Here is an 8836-nt window from a genome sequence, read left to right as displayed (position 1 = left end):
GGATCAAGAGTCGAGAATGGTTTAACGAATCGTCTTCTTTCTCTAACAGTTTAATGAAACGTCAAAGAGGGGAAACTAAGTTCAGACAAGCATTAAGAGTCGAGAACGGTACAACAAATCGTGTTTTTTCTCTAATAGTTTAATGAAACGTCAAAGAGGAGGGAAACCGAATTCAGACAAGGATTAAAGGGATCGTTTAACAATGTTAAATCTGAGATACACGGTCCTACATGTTACCAGTGTCTGTGATATAGTGTAATATTGAAGCCCTAAAAAAAATCGCGCTTCAAAATGATCAAGAAGTGCCTCAAAAAATTAAAAATCTTTGAGTGACCGGTTTTACCATACTCGTTTTCCCCAATAGACTGTAGTGTTATGAAAAACCGTTCGGCGAACGGTTTTCAAAATTTGTAATTCCAATCATTAATATCTGACCTAAAGGTTTATAATTATCATTGCAGCATGAGCTAAATCAAAGATTATTTCTAAAGGATCTAAGACAAAGTTACCGGATCCCTTTTAGAGTCAAGAACGGTTCAACGAATCGTTTCATTTTCCTAATAGTTTAAGGAAATGTCAAATGTTAATAAGACGTTAAAGAGGGAGGGGAAACTGAATTCAGACAAGCATTAAGAGTCGAGAACGGTACAACGAATCGTTTTCTGTATCTATTAGTTTAATGAAACGTCAAAGAGGGGTAAACTGAATTCAGACAAGTATTAAGAGTCGAGAACGGTTCAACGAATTTTTTTCTTTCTCGAATAGTTTAAAGGGGCACGTTACCGCCAGTGTAGTTATCGCTGCTCTAGTCATCGCCATCTTGGTTCCGAAGATCGACTTCTTATTTGCATACAGCTGTCAATCAAAGTACGCGCGTCCGATTGTGACGTCACGAAAGTGGGTGGAAACAGCAGCCGAATCTTAGAGCCGAACTGCGATTGGCATTACTTCGGCACATGTATGCGATAATCGGCATTGTGCGGGCATTCGGAACATGCCATCTGCGTAAGAGCCGTATTCTGTTGGTGTCAATAGGCAGCTAGCACCGTCCGCCAGCGGGTACGTATTCTGAACGCCCTCTGGAATACGGGGAACATGCCCCTTTAATGAAAACGTCAAAGAGGGGGAACTGAGTTCAGACAAGGATTAAGAGTCGAAAACGGTACAACGATCTTAGAAAAGTACTTGTATGCGAACCATCTCCGGTCGCGTGTAAAACTCAAGCTTTACCTTGACATTTGACGTGACAACTGCCGTTTCGAAGGGTTCACTTTCCATGATATACGGAAAACCATCAAGTAAGCACTTAAGTAGATGTAACCAACAGATTTCCCGCGCCATTATAATTTTGTCGTGTTAACGTGAATTCATATTTAAATCCTATTATATGGTTTCCCTGCACCCTACAACGTTTATTTTGTGAGGCGATCAGAGACTGTTAGGTATTACTAGAATATCGCCTGAAGCTGTCTCTATATCAGTTTCCTATGCAATCATGGGAGCATGTCCTGAAATCAACTCAACGGCGCCAGAGGATGTGGAACTGGACTTTGTGATTTTGCGTTACATTCATTCATTTTACATGTTAATATCGTGTGTATTTTCCGTCGTAGGAAACGTGTTCAATATCCTCGTACTCTTAAAACTCACAAACATAAGCGAATCCCGGAAGATTTTATTTCTGTTTTTGTCTTTATCTGATCTCATGAGTGGTCTTTCTTTACTACCATCCATTCCCGCGTCGTTTCTGAACAGATGGCCGTTCCGAATTGAAATTTGTTTCTTCTGTTCATATATGTTGTTGACAAGTCTGGGCATCTCAAACGCGTTGATTTTCTTTCTTGCAGTCGATTGCTACCTAGCTGTCAAATACCCGTTCAAGTATCCTTCATGGGTGACTAAAAGACGGACTATAACGCAATGTTTGCTGATGGTTGCGTTCATGTACCTTGTAACAACGGTAGAATTTTATGTAGTCAGTTGCGACCTTTCTTTCGATCTACGGCTCTATCGCGGTGTTGGTATGTGTCTGATGGACTTTGAAAGAAGGAGCATGGTCACCTATGTTGTGTTCGTATACAGCATCATGATGTTCCCCACAGCTCTCTTGGTACTTGGTATGCAGGCCAGTGTTGCTCATACAGCAAGGATTCAGGCGCGTCGCTTTGGGGACCTGCAAGTAAGATTCGACGCAACACGTGTCGTTGACAACACAATGCCTCAGCGATTGCGCCAAAAGCGACAGGCAAATGAGCTGAAAGGAGTCTACGTCTGCCTTGTAGTATCTATTTGCTTTTTTGCAGGCTGGTTACCGACGGCAGGATTTCAAATCTACTTGTTCCTTTCCAGGAAAACAGGAAATAACATCTACCCCTTCGCGTGGCTCTCCACTGCCCAATGTTGGAACAATACCCTTGCCTACATGATCATCAAAAAGAATTACAGGCAGACACTCAAATCGCTTTTGGAGTCAATGTCCAGATATATTTGTAACAAACCATGGGCCTCTGGTTAATTCCTTTTTTTATCAAAACAAATGTACTGTATTTCATCTGACTTTTATTGCCCCCCTCCCCACTAATATTTGTGTATAGGGAAATGCATTGTTATGCCGGAATCTTTTTTTAATAATCATGGAAAATCATGCAAATGTATGATTAAAGTGTATCTGAAAGTTATCAGTAATATCGGCTTCATTGGGATAATAAAAACACACATGTGGAGTGGTTAAGGATTGAACAATGTGGATGTCAAATAGAGTTATTGTATGTATGCATTATCCTTTGACGTTTTAATCTGTAGTAATTGACGGATGGGGTTACGCAAGTTTTACTATTTTAAACTCATTTTGTGTCGTCGTAGAAGTGATTGCTCATGAAACGTTCATTATTAGTGTATTTTCAATTTACAAACAAATTGTTATCAACTTTAACTTATATTATTAATAGATTTGTAAGTCGTACAAAACGTTAATGTATTTCAATGAAATTCAATGGATAGAATAAATGCTTATTAAACTGTATGATTTACTTGTAACCCCAACAACAGGAAGTACGCTAAAAGAATGTTCGTAATAGCATTCAGAAGAGGTTTAGAATGAAGGAAGGAGGCAAAGATAGAGACTGATAGAAAGATGATGAAGAGATGTAATCATAAAATGAAGATGCATAGGCAGAGAGACGGAGTGGGGGTATTATATACAGAAAGGGAAAGCGAGAGAAGTGTAGAGAGTGAGGGAGAGAGAAACATGAAAAGAAGGGGAAAAGAAAGATTTGAAGGGAGAAATGGATAGAAGGGGATAACAAAACAAAAAGAAAAGACAGACATAAAGAAGATTTTGTATAGGAGCCAGTGAAAGCAAGGATTGAGAAGAAAAATCAATATGATTTCTTTCTCAGGCGAGAAAAAAAGGCTTATCATTTTTTGTAGGTGACTCCCTAGTTGGAAAATGTTTCATGCAAAATGGCCATCGTGGTCTATTATAATATTAATATTAATATTAATTTATTTTATTCCAGATGGTCTAATCATGGGATGTGACGGTTACGGAATCGCAGATGATTTTGCATTTTCCCGACTCTTTAAAAATTCACACCGCTCGGCTACTCAAACTAATTAAAACTGCTTTTGGAAGAAAAAAAACTTACTTGCTATATTTCCTTCTTCATATTATGATTTCTCCCAAATGAGGAAGCAGTCGGATTTAAAGACATTAATCAGTTGGCATTTAGCACGTTTATAGAGTTGATTTTCTACAACGTACCGCATTTCACAGTCAATCTGTAGACAAAACTCTAACTTGGCATTTTGAATCAGTCTATAGGCTGACATTTCATAAGAATACACATATCAATGTTAATTATTACCTCATATAATTTAAGAGCTAAATGTAGCATCATTTTGATCGACAACCTCACTTCAGAAATTCAGATCAAAAGAGATTTTTTAATTTGTATCGCGATCACTATGGAAACGTCACGCTTCAAATAATGTGCATATTGGAGGAGAGTCTTAAGTGTCATGGGATATATTTGTGGTTATTAAAATCGGAAAAGGGTCTTTTTATAAGGGATGATTATAACATTATTACACAATCCTTACTCTTTGAGAATACATGAATATCTGCTGCTGTTCCATGTTCTTGCATGCACATTTGTTTACCAATTATATACACCTGTATGTCTTAAAACATTGCTGACACGTAATTAATGAGCTGGAAATGAAACTGTCGTTGATTGAAATAGTCCTTTTACATAAAAAATACAATATTCAACATTTTAAGGCCGAGTTAACTTCATCAATAAATATTGATTGATTTTCGTTATGATTATAGAAACAACAATACAATCCAACAAACCGTCAAGACATTAATGTTTTTTTCATTTGTGAATGAGTAACAACAATATGAGCAAGAAACCATCTTGTTTTATCTAGAAAATAAAAAAACTGTTATATACAGTATATAATTTTACACAAATCAACTTCCAGCAATCCACGCAAAAGGTTGCAATTATTAGCATTTTCTTTATTGATTAGTTATTCAACAATATACACAAGGGATATTGGCAGAATGATAATAATGAATAACATAATGAAAGAAAGCCGTTAGTAACATTATTTGTAATTAGTTTAAACATTTTACATCTTACATACGATATATATTTAATCTTAAAACTAAGATCACGCTTAAACAAAACCTAACCAGGATTTTCCTTTTTTGTATTGATCAAACACAATTTCTAAAAGGATTCTCATTCATTTTATTTTGTTTTCATGTGATTGTAGAATTGTATTTTTTTTTTTTACATAACTCAGTGGCAGGGACGGAGGGTTGTATGTCGTCAGTTTTTTAAACAGATTTTAACGTTGGACATATTCGAATCAATACTTACATTACAAAAATGTAATCGTTTTAATTCATTCTGAAAATGAATTAAACTGATACGGGTGTCCTTTACTCAAAAATATGTCGAGATTATAGAATCCTAAAACGGTTTTATAAGCCATTTCGGAATTACCACTTGCACAAAATGATCCCGAATATCCAGATAGCTTTTACGCATGGAGACGTCCCACTTCGCAGATGTTACACAAATCACTGTCAAAGTGATGGAGGCGCTTCGTGAATACCTGTGTATCATGGAATGTACCGCCGATGCATAAATGAATAATAATTACCTATGTAACTTCTATGAACCCGTATCCAGCAGCCGTATCCGTACAAATGACCTTATTATTTGCCCATGCCTAGATAGTATCTCCGAAGTGGCTTCTTCTATGTTTTAAAAAAAGAAGTCACTATTGTATTTATTATAATGGTTTAATATGAATCTTTATACAACTCACTCCCAGATCCTAATCAAATGATTGGTCATGCGCGGTCACGTGTGATTCATTTACTGAGCCTATTGCACTCGTTTTCAATGAAAGGAGTGCAATATTTTCCAGTACCATTGAACTCGTTTTCAGAGCGCGCAGTATTGCGCGTAGAGGTTAGAGTGCTTAATACTGCGTGTGCATGGGCCTATTCTTGCGCAGCACTATGCGTAAATGGGTGTAGAGGTAAGTGCGCTTGCTATATCCACTTATATCTCCATGCTATATCTATATATATTTGTGCGCACTAAATTGAGACTTATTAAAACTTGAGATTCATTTGTCAGCCATATACTGTCACGAAACAATCTTGAGTTAGTTCTTTTTACATCAAATAACAAGGATCTAGGACTTTCGTTGTATAAAACAAATGATGCATGTTTTTATTCGTTTATTATACGATCTATCCGCCCTCGTTGTTCTATGGCACTCAGCCTAACGGCTTCGTGCGATAGATACACGCAGCCTCAACTCGAGTGCGGATAGATCGTATAATGAATTCATGCGCATGCATCATTTGTATATTATACAACTCACTCCCAGATCCTAATCAAATGATTGGTCATGCGCGGTCACGTGTGATTCATTTACTGAGCCTATTGCACTCGTTTTCATGAAAAGGAGTGCAATATTTTCAGGTACTATTGAACTCGTTTTCAGAGCGCAGTAGTGCGCGTAGAGGTTAGAGCGCTTAATACTGCGTGAGCATGAGCCAATTCTTGCGCAGCACTTTGCGTAAATGGGTATAGAGGTAATTAGTGCGCTTGCTATATCCATAGCTATGTGTGCGCACTAAATTAAGCCTTATCAAACTTGAGATTTATTTGTCAGCCTAACTGTCATGAAACAATCTTAAATGAATTTGTTTTACATCAAATAACAAGGATCTAGCAGTTTCGTTGAATAAAACAAATGATGCATGTTTTCATTCGTTAATTATACGATCTATCCGCCCTCGTTGATGCTGTGTGTATCTATCGCACTCAGCCTAACGGCTTCGTGCAATAGATACACACAGCCTAAACTCGAGTGCGGATAGATCGTATAATGAACTCATGCGCATGCATCATTTGTATAATAATGTTTCTATAAATAGAATACATATATAAATAAAACAAAATAGTATAGGCGGTACAATGCATTAGCCGAAATAGCTTAGTTGGAGAGGATTTACATGTATATAGATCACAACTACCCTGAAAATTTGATTGAGTTCTTAACCTGATAACTTTTACAACTTGAATTAAAAATGATACAAATTGAAGCCGAAAAAAAAAAAAAAAAAAAAAAAAAAAAAAAATCGAAATTAAATTGAGTATTACCAATAAATAGCTAAAAGATCCAGACAGAAAATACTCGTTGAATCCGTATCTCCTTAACAAATATGAAATTATTCCTTATTAGGATTTTTCCACTTTGTGTTCTGTTTCTTTTCGGTTTGTTAAAACTTGGAACTCAGTATGTAACCATATCGAAATACTAAAGATTTTAAGTATATAAACACATCTTAATATATAGTCTTTGAAATATTGAGTCTCTGTTTTTTTTTTTAAGATACTGAGAATTATGGAATACTAAAGTAACAATAGTAGGAGGAATGGTGTCATCAGCGCTTGTTTCGTTCAAGGAAATGACCTTAACAATTAGGTAGATGGACATTATTAAGCATCAATATCCACCTACTTCTGAAACACAGCCCTCGCCACTAGAAACGGAAACGTACCTTCTGACCATGTACCGTAGACAGGGGCGGATCCAGCCGGCGGCAAGGGAGGGGCCCAAATAGGGGGCCCAATTCAGAAGAAAATGTTAAGCGAATAAGCGAGAAAGGGGGAATAAGGAGCACGGGGAGGTTCAATTTACCTTCTTTTTTGGGGGGGGGCAGAGTAGGTGCGGCTCCCCCTGGATATGCCGCTGACCGTTGAACAGACTGATGGAGTGGGTCAGTTTGCTATTGCATTTACCTGTTGCCATAACACATTGTCAACACAATTCTATCAATGGGAACTTACAACTCTAACAAAAATGGGTAAATATTATGTCCAAGATTGAATTAACAAGTGGGCTCCTACTAAAATTAAATAACCGAAATGAATTAAAATGATGCAAACTGTGCGCGATTGAATGAGATGATCGAGGTAATAATGCGATTTCTAAAGCGCTTATAGGGACAGCATGTCGTATTAAGCGCCATGTAAATCCAAATTTACTGTTATGATATTTTGTTCATCACATAATCTCTGCCAAAATACTCTCCGCAGTCAATTTCCAAGACTAAATGGACTTAAATTCTGGATCCGTCACTACTTAGCTTTCACCATGATCCCTAAACCTAACCCTAAACCGGAATGAAACCCGAAACATTTTCGCCGAAGCAGGTGGTGGTTTATCGTCGCGTCGCGAATACCACGAGCGAATTTTCTCTCCTTTCCTTTCTTTTGAAACAAATTGTGATGCCCTTTTCGAGTTTAAGATGAACATCAATATCAATACGCAAATGAGGGTCAAATCGAAGAAACTGAAAAACGTAGCATTAGTGACGAAATCTTTTTGTCCCGGTAACTAAAGTTCTAGCTTGGATATTGTACACAAGATGTAATGGCAGACATATTGAAACAAATTGAAAAAACAATTGAATTTGTAGAATTTGTAGAATTTGATTGACTCTTTGACCCCCTCTCGGGGTATGAGAGTACAAACAAACCTCTTTCGCCAGCGGGTAGTTGCGAGAATAGTACTTGCTTTGGTAACCTCTCAGAGGGCATCCTGATGACATGGCCTGTCCATCGTAGGTTCTTCCTGATGAGCAGGTCCTCCATAGAAGGAAGGTTTGCTCGCTCTAGTACCTCTTTGTTGGTCACCTTGTCCTTCCAACTGATTCTCATGATTGCTCGAAGGTGTCTCATCATGAACGCGTGAAGTTTCTTTACTTGACTTGTGTAGAGAGTCCAGCTTTCCGCACCGTATAAAAGAGTGGATAGGACGATAGCCCTGTAGATTTTGCACTTCACTCTTGTTGAGACATGATGGTTGTTCCATAGCCTGGTTCGCAGTCTTCCAAAGGCACTGCTGGCCTTTGACATTCTTTTCACCAGCTCAGAGTCGATGCGTCCGTCTTTGGATATAGTGCTGCCGAGGTAAGTGAAGTCATCTACCTGGTTTAGGGCTGTCCCATCCACTAGGATCTCCTCCTCCTCTCGGTGGTCTGTACCTGGTTGGAATAGTACTTCAGTCTTTTTGATGTTTATTTGTAGACCGAACTTCTTTGATGCTGATGAAAATACATCTATAACATGTTGCATCTGCTCTGGTGTATGAGAAACAAGAGCACTGTCATCTGCAAAGAGGAGTTCCCTCACGAGAATCTGTGTAGACTTCGTCTTAGCTTTGAAGTGTGCGACATTGAATAGGTCGGCGTCTTGACGTGATTGTATGTACACGCCTTCCTCAAAGTCCGCAA

The sequence above is a fragment of the Strongylocentrotus purpuratus genome, unplaced genomic scaffold (genome assembly GCF_000002235.5).
Source record: "Strongylocentrotus purpuratus isolate Spur 01 unplaced genomic scaffold, Spur_5.0 spur5_scaffold_21, whole genome shotgun sequence".
Taxonomy (NCBI): domain Eukaryota; kingdom Metazoa; phylum Echinodermata; class Echinoidea; order Camarodonta; family Strongylocentrotidae; genus Strongylocentrotus; species Strongylocentrotus purpuratus.
This window is presented reverse-complemented; position numbering follows the sequence as displayed.